Raw genomic sequence first — 14,478 nt, 5'->3', positions numbered from 1 at the left:
AGCTGTATTCTTGGAATTATTGTGGTTTGAGGAGAGGATGGATTTTTTTAATTAATTAATTAATTAATTTTTACACTCCATATTTTATTCCCCTTCCAGTCCACTCCCCTTCCCACAGTACCACATCTCATAGCCCCCAGGGTCTACAGAAGGACGCCCCACCCACCCACAGGACCTCTAAACTTCCTGGGGGCTTCAGTCTCTTGGGGGTTAGGTCCACCTTCTCTGACTGAACACAGACCCCACAGTCTTCTGCTGTATATGTGTTAGAGACCTCAGCTCGTGTATGCTGCCTGGTTGGTGATTCAGTGTCTGAGAGATCTTGGGGGGTCCAGGTTAATTGAGACTGCTGGTCCTCCTACAGGGTTGCCCTTCTCAGCTTCCCCCAACTTTTTCCTAATTCAACCGGAGGGTTCAGCAGTTTCTGTTCATTAGTTGGGTGTAAATATCTGCATCTGACTCTTTCAGCTGTCCATTGGGTCTTTTGGAGGGCAGTCATGATAGGTCCCTTTTTGTGAATGCCCCATAGCTTCAGTAATGGTGTCAGGCCTCAGGGCCTCCCCTTGAGCTGGATCCCACTTTTGGTCTATTGCTGGACCTTCTTTTCCTCAGGCTCTTCTTCATTTCCATCCCTGCATTTCTTTCGGACAGGAAGAATTAAGGAGTTAGGCTGAAGGGCCTAAGTGAGGACACCTCAGTCCCACTTGGAAGGGAGAAGAAAGAAACCACAAGGGGTGAGGGGAGGGAGAGACAGGGAAGGGAAAAGGGATGGTAGTGGGGAAGAGGGGAATGTGATCTGATATTGGGTGGGGGGAAAGGGTCAGCAGAAAGAATGGAGACAGGTGACCTCAGAATGAAGGCAGTTGGGAGGACCAGAGACCTGGGAAGTGAGAGACTCTCAGGAATCTAAAGGGGGGACCCCTAGATGAAATGCCCTACAGTGGGGAGAGGGAACTTATTGAACCCATCTCCAACAGAAAGACATAGCATCAAGTGTCATACGGAGAGAATGGATTATTATCTCAGCCCTATTTACATACCATTGCTAACACAAGCTAAATTAAAAAGAAATGATGCATGTGAGAATTATTCTAATTTAATTGAAACTTTATTCATTGTGTGAATTTTTGTTTAAGAAATAAAACATTTTACAGTCCAAAAACTATCAGTGAGTTAAATTCAGAAATTATTTTTTTAGTTCATTCTTAGTATTCTTTATTTGTTCAGTTTCACTGTAGTTTGTTTTCTTCTATAACCTACCCCTAATATCTTCTCCTACACTCTGCTTCAGGGATCAAACTCCTGTGCCCAAAAGGCGAGCAAAATACCACTGAACTACACCACAGACCCTGGTTCTTGCATGCTTATAATTTCTGACACATACTAATCATTTGGTGAAGAAGTTTGGGTAAAGTGTCTTATAATGAAGTAATTTAAACTAACTAGAAGATGTTAGCTATATTTCCCATAAAAATTGGTAGAGCAGTACTTTGATAATTTAAAAGCTCCAAGCAGTAATTAAGATGGAAAAATTTTGTAGTATCAAGGATTGAACCTAGGCCTTGTGCATGAGCTAGGCAGGTGCTCTATATTCGACCTATATCCCTAATTTGTGATGTAACTCAAAGTTTATGTGAATTAAATATTTCCAAATAGGAATTAAATATTTCCAAATATAGCTGCTATTCTCTTGTAAATAATAATCTTCTGAGTAAAGAACAAATGTCTGACGGTTAGTGATGTTTTCTTCTAGCGTTTCTATAGTGTTAAATCAATGTGAACAGTTCTATATTGGGTTAAACTTACTCTTCCCTCTTGCTGTCTTAATGACTGGTGCCTAAATATTTTTACGTTTGATACCCAGTTTGCTCATTTTCTAGTCTTTGCGTGTATATATAGCTATGTAGTTCAGTGTGTGTATTTGTGTGTTTGTATTTGCATACAAAAGGTGCTTGACATATATATTGATTTAATATATATGATAGGAGATAGGAGTTAATTTCTCCTTCCATTACAGTGTATCCAGTTCACCATGTCCAAGAAGTTCACGTCACTAAGTTACCAATCTCACATTCTTGTGCTGTACACTCAGGCATTTCAAGTTCCCAGTGTTCTGTCCCAGGCTAAAGCTGGGTCGCTGTAGTACTCCCATGCTAACTTGGAAAAGAAAACATACATAGGTAAATGGAAGCCAATTTCATTGAAAAATCAGTGGTCAAGATCTGTATATTTTATTGGTTAGAAATTAACAGGTGATAATAATTGCTGTAGAGGATCCTGGGAAATTCATTTTCTTTGGATTAAGAAAGTCACCTATTTAGCAAAACTGTTAACATGAAACAAATGAAAATGGATTTTAGGTGACTACCCAGGAACTACAGGACATTCAGTTTGTAGCATGCTATTTGGTAGTTTTATCTGTTTCCTTCTGTGTGGCAATTAAGGAGAGAATTAAGGGGAGGAGGTAGTACTCATTCCTATTTGTCCAGTGTGTTCCTGCTGTGACCTAATAGCAAGGAATGCCTGTGGTAATTAGTTGGACTCCCAATGACAAGAACTGATTATTAGGAAGCCCAGGTTGTACTTCAGGCCCACATAACTCTCCCTAATGTGGAAAATTATCTGTTCATTATTGGTCTTAAGAAAATTTGGCTTTCAAAAGATCCTCAAGGGAACTTGAATTTCATGCACAGGACATTTTATACATGCACATTTCTTTATTTTTATCTGTAAGTACAATGAATTTCGATTAAAATATTGAGGAATTTGGTTAAAGCTGAAAGAATTTAAGGACTTCCATCTATTGTTAATGATAAGTACCAATTCTTTATAAACATTAATATTTATGAAAAACCTATATGCACATTAGGACAGCCTGCCTTTTACATGCTTATTCTTTCACATGAGATAAGAGGTATTTATGAGATTGTTTTATATTAGCAAAGACTTCATATAATCTACATAGTTATCAGTTATGAAATGGTTAAATCAGAAGTGATATTTCCATATACCAAAGTACTATGTAAGATGATAATCAAGTGATTTAAATAGGGAAGTATAAACCTTTAGATTTATTACCAGAAACAAAACCAAATAAATAACACAACAATATTATAATATATAAAAATAAGGTATATATACAAATAGGTCCTATATAAATAAAATCTCTCAAAGTTAAAGCTAATATTTAGGAATTTCACTGTAATTTATGCCTCGGAATCCTAAGGTTTCTTTTCTTTCTGTAGCAATGCTTTATTTGTTGTAGTAAAGGAGATTTTTTTTTGGTAAGACAAATCATGGAGTATTTATTTTAGAGAAACTGTATTGGCTAGTTCAGCTCTTTCTGAGGCATAGGTTCACTTCTACAGAATTCTTGCTTGGGACATCCTGCATGCCATTAAAACTCATAAAAATATCCAAACAAAAAAACCAATAGGATGAAAAATGGCTAAACAAATTAATGTGAGAAAAAAGCCTCAAAAATTGCATTGAATTTATTTTGTGTTGACCCTTAGGAATGGGCCTACTCTAAAATGTGGTTGGTTACCATATCTGTTGAGACTTCCTTGGAGAAAACTGACTTTTCTTTACAGTTGCAGAAAGCATCTTGGTTAGGTGTGTGAGTCTGCGTCCACTTCCCTGTCTCAGTGCTTGGGACTCAGTGTAGCTTGGAGCTGTGCAGACCCAGGGCATGCAGTCAGTGTGAGCCTTCCTGTGGGTCAGTCCTGTTTGTCTGCAAAGCACTGCTGCCTTAGTGTTTTCCATCACTCCGGGCTCTTCCAGGCTTTCTGCTTCCTCTTCAGCATAGCTTCCTGACCTCTGAGAATAGGGCTTAATAATGACACTCCACTTAGCATTGAGTCCTCTGAAGTCTCTCACTTTGTAAGATCTTCTAAACCTTCTCTGATAATGGCTGAGAAAAGCAGTGATCTATGGGGATAGTAGAATGTTTTTAGGAGCCATTTCATTGTTATGCTTCCTAAGCAGAACAGTGCTGTTTTGTTCTCTCTGAGGCCCATGGCCTATCTAGTCTTATGTTATTGTCCACCCAAGTAGTCTCAGGCATGGGTTCTATCTTAAAAAACATGCCTTAAATTCAATTAGAGAGTGGTTGGTTACTCTCACAAGGTTTGTGCCCCTGTTGTACCAGCACATAAGGTAGACAGGTCATCATTGTAGGTCACATGGGTGTCTCTTTACAGAATCAAGACTTGTAGAGAGTCACTTTTTACTAATCTTTCATTTTGGGTTATTAAGAGCGTTTGCCACTGATGCTTCTCAAGGTCTCTCATTCCTGAGACATGTCTTCACTTTCTGTATCAATGAAACTGCTTTCAATGTTGGATGACCTCAGTCCTGGCCTTACCAATCCTTTTTCACTGAGAAGACAGGATATGTTCCTAGTGTATTTACAGCCCTAGACATTCTATGTACAGCTGATAGGGTATTTTATTTGGTGAGAATCATATAAGCTAAACTGGCCTTTACTTATTCATTTTTCCAGCAGCAGATGAAGAGAAGGTATATAATAATATTAGCATGAACTAAGAGAGATCTATCATGCCCATTTAGAATTTAGTACTTAGGTGTAATTTCAATCAGAGACTCTTTTCTTGATATATTTTCATTTTGAAGCAAATATGAAATAGAATCTCATGTTTTCACAACACAACTTAATGAGACCTGTAGAAAATATCAAGTTGAATGTAATATTTTTCATAAAAAATTTCCAGCTATTGCCTCATAAATTTTAACTAACAAAATTAAATTTGTTTAGAACCAGTGAATCTACTATACAATGGTTGTGAAGTTTCAAAGTTTGATATCTGTGATCACAAATTTCCATTCATCTGTGACATTTTAAGTTTACTAAGAATAAGACTATTTGAAGTTTCAATGTGTAATATCAAGGAATAAGAATCTAAATGCCAGAGAGTTTTGACATCATTAGAGTTTTAAACCTACACCACCAACTAAGCCTAAAGACTGCTTGAGAGCCTGTCTATTATTACCTAATAATTGGTATGCACAAGAGACTGATAACACTCATACTTCTACTGTTTTCGGATTCTTACAAAGTTCTGCTGCAGCCACATCTTTCCTTACTCAGCAGGGTCCTTTTTTATATCCTTTATTCCAACAGTCTTCCTTGGCAGGGGTACTACGTCTCACCATGTGTAAGTCTGTGCTATGCACTAAGCTAAGCACGTGCTTGTGAACCTCAGTCAGCCTGACCGCCTGCTTTTAAGAGGTTCTCCTGCATCATGAGGAATTTCAAATGATGCAGTTGGAACTCAAACCAGGTGAAGTAAAATAGAATATTTATATTTGAGGTTATTTATTAAGAACCTAGCAGCTCAGAACATTGGCAGGGGCTTGTTTCTTCCATTGTCCTTGTCAATCTGTTAGAAACTTGGCCATATCAGTAAGACTTATCTATGTAAAAATAGTCTATAAAGGAGATAACTCAAGTTTTAAGAAGAGAAATATAATTTCATAGTATTAAAAAAGTGTATATTAGCTCAAAAGCTCGGACTGCCCAAGATAAAATCCACAGACCACATGAAGCTCAAGAAGAAGGACGACCAAAGTGCGGATGCTTCAGTCCTTCTCAGAAGAGGGAACAAAAATATTCACAGGAGGAGATACAGAGACAATGTGTGGAGTGAGACTGAAGGAAAGGCCATCCAGAGACTGCCCCACCTGGGGATCCAGCCCAAACATACAGATATCAAACCCAGACACTATTGCTAGTGCCAAGAAGTGCATGCTTACAGGAGCCTGATATGAATGTCTCCTGAGAGGCTCTGCCAGAGCATGACAAATACAGAGGCGAATGCTCAGAGCCAACTGTTGAACTGAGAATGGGGTTCCCAATGGAGGAATTAGAAAAAGGATTGGAGGAGCTGGATGGGTTTGAAACTACGAAAGAACAACAATACCAACTGACTTGAGCTCCCAGGGACTAAAACACCAACCAGAGTGTACATGGAGGAACCCATGACTCCAATTGCATATGTAGCAAAGGATGGCCATGTTGGACACTGATAGGAGGAGAAGCCCTTGGTCCTGCAAAGGCTCGATGCCTCAATGTAGAGGAATGTCAGGACAGGGAGGCTGGAACTTGTGGGTGGGTGGGGGAACACCCTCATAGAAGAAGGGGGATAGGGGATGGGATAGATGGGAAACCAGGGGAAGGGGGATAACATTTAAAATGTAAATAAAAACATATCCACTAAAATAAAAAAAGAAAGTTTCATAGATCAAGTCAATTCATAGATCCTTAGCTAATAGCTTAGTGTATAATAATTTTTAAATATAATAGTATTTGATAAAAAATAATGCACTTAAAAATACTTTACTGATAACTGAGATAAACAAAAGAAAACAACAAATTGCAACTACTTACTCCTAGGAGGTGTGGATGTTTTCCCTAGGTCTGAACAAGAATTGGCCCTTCAATATTCTGACATGGATGAAGGAGGGCTTGGGAGTTCAATGCCTTCAGAGCTGATCTGTTTGCTAATGATGAAATGGAGAATGGGGCAAGATCTGTACAAAACATAGAGTAAGAGCCTAAATCTATGAAAAAGGACAGTACAAGGGAAAGAGCATGCACACTGATAGCTTGCTTTTAAGATGCTGATACTCTTGAATTTGTATCATAATCTTTCTTGTATGCATTATGAAGTGTAACTGAAGCTTGGGTCAAATATTTCGTCAGGCTAGAATCTTGTTCTTATTATCCTTAGCTTTCTGTTCTATGTGTAAATTTTCCAATTATGTTTTTATGGCATTGAGAAGAATAAAACCTATTGAAATAAGCTACAGGACAGATAAGGATTTACAAGAAAACAAAAACCATGTTCCAGTAGGATGCTTGTATAGAATTTTTGAGTGACTTGTTATGATGCTCTTAAACACTGACATCTCAGAATCACAATACATCATATTGGGTGAATGTAAGGGACGTTGGTTCAAATTAAGTTACTGCCTAACCTGAATTGGTTGATTGGTTTTCTGCAGAACTTGCTGGTTTAATTTGTTTTTGAATAATAGCATGTGCACCATTAAGGAATCATGCTTTGAGGCAGGCATTGGCAGACTCTAGCTTAGCTGTTGTTCAATTCTTATTTCCAGAAGCAAACCTAGGCAAGTAGTGTGGGGAAGAAACCACCCACACACATGTCAAAGTCTTGGCTTTTTCTTTTCTTACTACCACCTCCCAATGTCGAGTGTATGAACAGTGTACAGTTGTATTAAGGAACTTCAAAATATTACCGTTTCACTGTTATCCGTGAGTACTTCTATGAGACCTGTCAAAGAACTATTGAGCATCGAGGTGTGACAATGGAAAGATTTGACAGATTTAATCGGGAAAAGGTAATGGCTGCATGTGTGCAAGAGGAGGATGTAGAGAACTAAGGGGATCCACATTTATCTGTGAAGAAAAATACCCATGTACCCAAATAAGTTTGTGCTTGAAGTCAAATTTAACTGGGTATTTCGTATTTAATCTATTTATGTTTAGAACAAAATATCATGTTCCATTTCAGAAACATATTTAGAAGGAGAAATATTTATCTTTTTTTTATGTTGTATCTTTGATGGATTTTAGTTTCGAAATACAAGTAGTTGTGAGGTTTATGGTAATTTCTGTTTAGCCTCTGGATAAGGAGACTCTCCCCAAGTGACAGCTTTTAACAATATTTCTGAAAATCTAAGCATTAGACAAAGAGTGTAATCATCTGTGTTTGACAAGCACAGGAGTATCATGGGATGACTAAGGTTGCAATTTAAATACTCCATGGTATATTAGAAAACATAATGTTTATGACAACATTTATTCAAACTGTGGTAAAAGAATAAATCAGTAAAAAGAAGAAACTTGGGAGAGATGATTTCTCCTCTCTATAAAATATTGTGATCACTGAGAGTGTCAGCAAAGTAAAGTAACACATTGCTAGATATCATAAAAACTTTTAATAGAAGTATTAATTGGTAATTACATATTCTCCTTAATTTTATAATTAAATACATTTATCTTTTTTCCCTAAATAACATTAGAAAATACTGTTTACAGTATACCCTACTGTGCTTTCTGAAAAGGAAATTTTTGATATATTTTTACTCTAGTGAGTTTCCTTTTCGTGAAGGAATTTCAGCTTTTAGAGAATATCTAATATAAACTAATAGGTTTTGCCTTCTTTCTGACAGGATGTAATCACTCTCTCTATTTCCTAGCAGCTTACATGAAAGCATCATGACCTGAACATTTTCAGTCTTACTAGTGTTTATTAATTTATTTTTACACTTTTATTGGATATTTTTTATTTATATTTAAAGTGTTATCCCCTTTCCCATTTTCCCCTCAGAAAAAATGCTATCTCCCCCTGCTTCTATGTGGGTGTCCCCTCCTCCCACATCCCTATCCTGACATTCCCCTACACTGGGGCATAGAGGCTTGGCAGGAAGAAGGGCCTCTCCTCCCATTGAGGCCCAACAAGGCCATCCTCTACTACATATGTGGCTGGAGCCATGGGCTCATCAATGTGTACTCTTTCTTTGGTGGTTTAGTCCTGGGGAGCTATGGGAGTTCAGCTTGGTTGATATTGTTGTTCTTCTTATGGGGTTGCAAACCACTTCTACTCCTTCAGTCCTTTCTCTAACTCCTCCATTGGGGACCCATTTTCAGTTCAATGGTTGGCTGCAGACATCAGACTCTATATTTGTCAGGCTCTGGAATAGCCTCCCAGGATCCAACTATATCAGGCTCTTGTCAGCGTGCACTTCTTGGCATCAGCAATATTGTCTGGATTTGGTGGATGTATACAGGATGGATGCCCTAGTGGGGCATTCTCTGGATGGCCTTTCCTTAAGGCCACATTTTATCCCTGTATTTCCTCCTGTGAATATTTTGTTCCTCCTTCTAAGGAGGACTGAACCATAAACACTTTAGTCTTCTTTCTTCTTGAGCTTCATGTGGTCTCTGAAATGTATCTTGTGTATTCTAAGCTTTTGAGTTAATATCCACTTATACATACCAGGTATGTTCTTTTGTGACGGGGTTACTTCACTCAGAATGACATTTTCTAGTTCCATCCATTTGCCTAAGAAGTTCATGTAGTCATTGTTTTTAATAGCTGAGTAGTGCTTTATTATGTAAATGTACCACATATTCTGTATTCATTTCTCTGTTGAAGGACATCTGGGTTCTTTACAGCAACTAACTATGATAAATAAGGCTGCTATGAACATAGTGGAACATGTATCCTTGTTATATGTTGGAGCATCTTTTGGGTATATGCCCAGTAGTGGAATAGCTGGGTCTTTAGGTAGTACTATGTCAATTTTCTGAGGAACCACCAGACTGATTTCCAGAGTGGTTTCAGAGCTTGCAATCCCGCCCAAAATGGAGGAGTGTTCCTCTTTCTCCACATCTTTACAAACATGTGCTTTCACCTGTGTTTTTGATCTTAGCTATTCTGACTGGTGTGAGATAGAATTTCAAGGTTGTTTTAATTTGCATTTCCCTGATGACTAAAGATGTTGAACATTTTTAGGTGCTTCTCAGCCATTTTATATCCTCAATTGAGAATTCTTAGTTTTGCTCTGTAACCCATTTTTAATAGGGGTATTTGATTCTCTCGAGTCTAACTTCTTGAGTTCCTTGTATATATTGTATATTAGACCTCTATCAGATGTAGGATAGGTAAAGATCTTTTCTCAATCAGTTGGATGTCATATTGACAGTGTCCTTTGACTTGCAGAAGCTTTGCAATTTTTGAGGTCTCGTTTGTTGATGATTCTTAACTTAGAGCATAAGCCACTGGTGTTCTTTTCAGGAAATTTTTCTCATTGCCCCTATTTCAAGGCTCTTCCCCAATTTTCTTCTTAGTGTCAGTTTGTCAGTTTTACGTGGAGCTCCTTGATCTACTTGGACTAGAGCTTTGTACAGGGAGATAAGAATGGACTGATTTGCATTCTTCTGCATGCTGACCTCTAGCTGAACCAGCACCATTTGTTGAAAATGCTATCTTTTTTTCCTTGGATGGTTTTACTTCCTTTGTCAAAGATCAAGTGACCAAAGTTGTGTGGGTTCATTTTTGGATCTTTAATTCTATTCCATTGACCTACCTGCCTGTCTCTGTACCAATACCAGTTTTTATCACTATTGCTCTGTAATATAGCTTAGGGTCAGGGATGGTGATTCCCCAGCAGTTCTTTTATTGTTGAGAAAGTTTCCAATATCCTGGGTTTTTTGTTATTCCAAATGAATTTGCAAATTGCTCTTTCTAACTCTGTGAAGAATTGAGTTGGAATTTTGATGGGGATGGATTGAGTCTGTGGATTGCCTTTGGCAAGATGGTCATTTCTTTGATATTAATCCTGCCAATCCATGAGCATAGGAGATCTTTCCATCTTCTAAGATCTTCAATTTCTTTCTTTGGAGACTTGAAGTCTTGTCATACAAATCTTTCACTTGTTTGGTTAGAGTCACACCGAGGTATTTTATATTATTTGTGACTATTTTGAAAAGTGTCGTTTCCCTAATTTTTTTTCAGCCTGTTTATCCTTTGAGTAGAGAAAGACTACTGATTTGTTTGAGTAAACTTATTATCCAGCCACTTTGCTGAAGTTGTTTATCAGCTGTAGTAGTTCCCTGCTAGAATTTTTGGGGTCACTGAAGTATACTATCACATCATCTGCAAATAGTGATATTTTGACTTCTTTCTTTCCAATTTGTGTCATTTTGACCTCATTTTGTTGTCTAATTGCTTGGGCTAGAATGCTTAGTACTATATTTATAGTTAGGGAAAGAATGGGCAGCCTTGTATAGTCCCTGATTTTAGTGGGATTGTTTCAAGTTTCTTTCCATTTAGTTTGATGTTTTCTAGTTGTTTTTTTTTTTGTATATTGCTTTTAGTGTGTTTAGATATGGGCCTTGAATTTCTGATCTTTCTAAGTCCTTTACCATGAAGGGCTATTGAATTTTGTCAAATGCTTTCTCAGAATCTAATGAGAAGATCATGTGGTTTTTTTCCACCCTTTGAGTTTGTTTATATAGTGGATTACATTGATGGATTTCTGTATATTGAATCATTTGAATCTGTATATTGAATCCCTTGAATCCCTGGAATGAAGCTTAGTTGATCATGATGGATGATTGTTTTGATGTGTTATTTGATTTGGTTTCTAAGCATCTTATTGAGTGTTGGCATCACTCTTCATAAGGGAAATTGGTCTGAAATTCTCTTTCTTTTTAGGGTCTTAGTATGGTTTAGGTATAAGCATATTGTGGGTAAAGAGTTGGGTAGTGCTCCTTCTGTTTCTATTGCTTGGAATAGTTTGAAGAGTAGTGGTGTTTGGTCTTCTACGAAGATCTGATAGAATTCTGTTCAAACTCCGTCTGGTCCTTGGCTTTTCTTGATTGCCAGAATTTTAGTGATTGCTTCTATTTCTTTAGGGGTTATAGGACTGTTTAGACTGTTTACCTTATCCTGATTTAATTTTGGTACCTGGTATCTGTCTAGAAAATTTTTATCCAGGTTTTCCACTTTTTTTGAATATAGGCTTTTGTGGTAGCATCTGTTGATTTTTTTAAATTTCCTCAGTTTCTGTTGTTATGTCTCCCTTTTCATAATTTGATTTTGTTAATTTGAATACTGTCTCCATACCCTCTGGTTAGTCTTGCTAAGAGATTATCTATTTTATTGATTTTGTCAAAGAACCAACTTCTGTTTTTGTTGATTTTTTTATAGTTCTTTTTGTTTCTACTTGGTTGATTTCAGCCCTGAGATTGATAATTTCCTGCACTCTACTCCTTTTGTGTGTATTTGCTTCTTTTTGTTCTAGAACTTTCAGGTGTGCTGTCAATCTGCTAGTGTATGCTTTCTCCAATTTCTTTTTGGAGGCACTCAGAACTATGAGTTTCCCTCTTAGCACTGCTTTCATTGTGTATCATAAATTTGGAGATGTTGTGCCTTCATTTTCATTAACTTCTAAAAAGTTTTTAATTTCTCTCTTTATTTCATCCTTGACCAAGTTATCATGGAGTAGAGCGTTGTTCAGCTTCTGGGGTGCGGGGGCTTTCTGTTGTTTCTGTTGTTATTGAAGACCAGCCTTAGTCTGTGGTGATCTGACAGGATGCATAGGATTATTTCTATTTTCTATCTGTTTAGGCCTGTTTTGTGACATATTATATGGTCAGTTTTGGCGAACATGTCATTGGGTGCTGAAAGAAGGGTATATTCTTTTGTTTTAGAATGAAATGTTCTATAGATATCTGTTAAATCCATTTGGTTCATAACTTATGTTAGTTTCACTGTGTCTCGTTTTAGTTTATGTTTCCACAATCTGTTTTTTGAAGAGAGTAGGGTGTTGAAGTCTCCCACTATTATTGTATGAGATGCAATGTGTGCTTTGAGTTTTAATAAAGGTTCTTTTATGAATGTAAGTGCTCTTGCATTTGGAGCATAGATATTCAGAACTGAGAGTTCATCTTGATGGATTTTTTTTGATAAGTATGTAGTGTCCTTCCTTATCTTTTTTGTTTATTTTTGGTTCGAAGTCTGTTTTAACCAATATTAGAATGGTTACTCATGCTTGTTTCTTGGGAAGATTTGCTTGGAAAAAATTTTCTAAGCCTTTTAGTCTGAGGTACTGTCTGTCTTCATCACTGAGGTGTGTTGTCTGTATGCAGCAAAATGCTGGGTCCTGTTTATGTATCCACTGTGTTAGGCTATGTCTTTTTATTGGGGAATTGAGCTCATAGATGATGAGAGATATTAGGATCCAATGATTGTTTCCTGTTATTTTATTTGTTAGAGGTGTAATATGTTTGTGTGGGTATTTTCTTTTAGATTAATTGAAAGAAGATTACTTTCTTGATTTTTCTAGGGTGTAGTTTTCCTCCTTGTTTTGGAGTTTTCCATCTATGATCCTTTGTAGGGCTGGATTTGTGAAAATATATTGTGTAAATTAGATTTTGTCATGGAATATTTTGGTTTCTCTATCTAGGTAAATTGAGAGTTTTACTGGATATAGTAGCCTGGGCTCGCATTTGTGTTCTCTAAGGGTCTGTATGATCTCTGCCCAGGATCTTCTGGCTTTCATAGTCTCTGGTGAGAAGTCTAGTGTACTTCTGATACGTCTGCCTTTATATGTTACTTGAACTTTTTCCCTTACTGCTTTTTTTCTTTTCTTTTCTTTTTTTTTTTTTTTGTGCATTTGGTATTTGAACTATTATATGGAGGGAGGAATTTCTTTTCTTGTCCAGTCTATTTAGAGTTCTGTAGGCTTCTTATATGTTTATGGCCATCTCTTTCTTTAGGTTAAGGAAGTTTTCTTCTATAATTTTCTTGAAGATATTTACTGGCTCTTTAAGTTGGGAATCTTCACTCTCTTTTATACCTATTATCCTTAGGTTTTAACTTGTCAGTGTGTCCTAGATTTCCTGGATGATTTGGCTTAGGAGCTTTTTGTGTTTTACATTTTCTTTGATGCTTATGTCGATGTTTTCTATGGTATCTTCTACCACTGGTATCTCTTCTATCTCATGTATTCCGTTGGTGATGCTTGCATCTATGACTCCTGATCTTTTCCCTAGGTTTTCTATCCCTAGTGTTGTTTCCCTTTATGATTTCTTTATTGTTTCTATTTCTTTTTTAGATCCTGGATGGTTTTGTTCAATTCCTTCGCCTGCTTGGTTGTGTTTTCCTGTAATTCTTTAAGGGACTTTTGTTTCCTCTTTAAGGGCATCTACCCTATTTACCTGTGTTGTCCTGTATTTCTTTAAGGGAGTTATTTATGTCCTTCTTAAAGACCTCTAACATCATCATGAGATGTTATTTTAAATCAAAATCTTGCTTTTCCTGTGTTTTTGGGTACCCAGTACTTGCTGTAGTGGGAGAACTGGGTCCTGATGATGCCATGTGGCCTTGGTTTCTGTTGCTTAACTCTTGAATTTGCCTCTGACCATCTGGTTGTCTGTAGTGTTAGCTGGTCCTGCTGTCTCTGACAGTGGCTTGACCCTCCTGTAAGCCTGTGTGTCAGCACTCCTGGAAGACCAGTTCTCTTCCAGTGGTACTTGTGTACAGAGAGCTGTGACACAGGGTCAGCTCCCTGTACATATGGAAACTAGAAGGATCCTGTCCCAGACTACTTCTTGGTTTCTGTGTCCTGAGGGCTCTAGGCGGGTCCCTTTGAGCAGAAGTGGTGGTGTTCTCTCAGGTGTATCCTCACTACAGGGAGGCTAGCTTTCTCCTAGCAAGATCTGAGCACAGAGTCCTGTGCACATGGTCAGCTCTCTGTTAAATATTTTTATTTGTATGATTTTTTGCATTTATTGGCAATACATGAATTGGAATGACTGATTTTACTTAGAAAATTAAACTGTGTCACTTACCATGAATGTTCCATTCTTATTCACACCTTCCCTTCCCCTTCTAGGCTTCAGTCTGTACAAGTTTATCTATA

At 37.4% G+C, this 14,478-nt stretch overlaps 1 protein-coding gene and 1 long non-coding RNA gene across 3 annotated transcripts in view; one reads left to right on the top strand and one right to left on the bottom strand.

The window, feature by feature from the left end:
- Naaladl2 (N-acetylated alpha-linked acidic dipeptidase-like 2) overlaps positions 1-14,478 on the top strand; it is a 1,352,651-nt gene that overhangs the window by 14,889 nt on the left and 1,323,284 nt on the right. The window lies entirely within an intron of this gene.
- Positions 1-14,478, bottom strand: part of LOC134485889 (uncharacterized) — an 86,036-nt gene that overhangs the window by 65,231 nt on the left and 6,327 nt on the right. Inside the window, exon 2 of one of the 2 annotated variants that reach the window (XR_010064201.1) lies at positions 1-14,478. This exon is cut by the window's left edge and continues 26,926 nt beyond it. The exons of the other annotated variant lie outside the window; for it this stretch is intronic. This is a non-coding gene — a long non-coding RNA (uncharacterized LOC134485889). 2 annotated transcript variants of the gene reach the window in all.

This window comes from Rattus norvegicus, chromosome 2 (genome assembly GCF_036323735.1).
Source record: "Rattus norvegicus strain BN/NHsdMcwi chromosome 2, GRCr8, whole genome shotgun sequence".
Lineage (NCBI taxonomy): Eukaryota > Metazoa > Chordata > Mammalia > Rodentia > Muridae > Rattus > Rattus norvegicus.
Note: the sequence above shows the minus strand (reverse complement) of the source record. Positions and strands in the feature narration are given on the sequence as shown.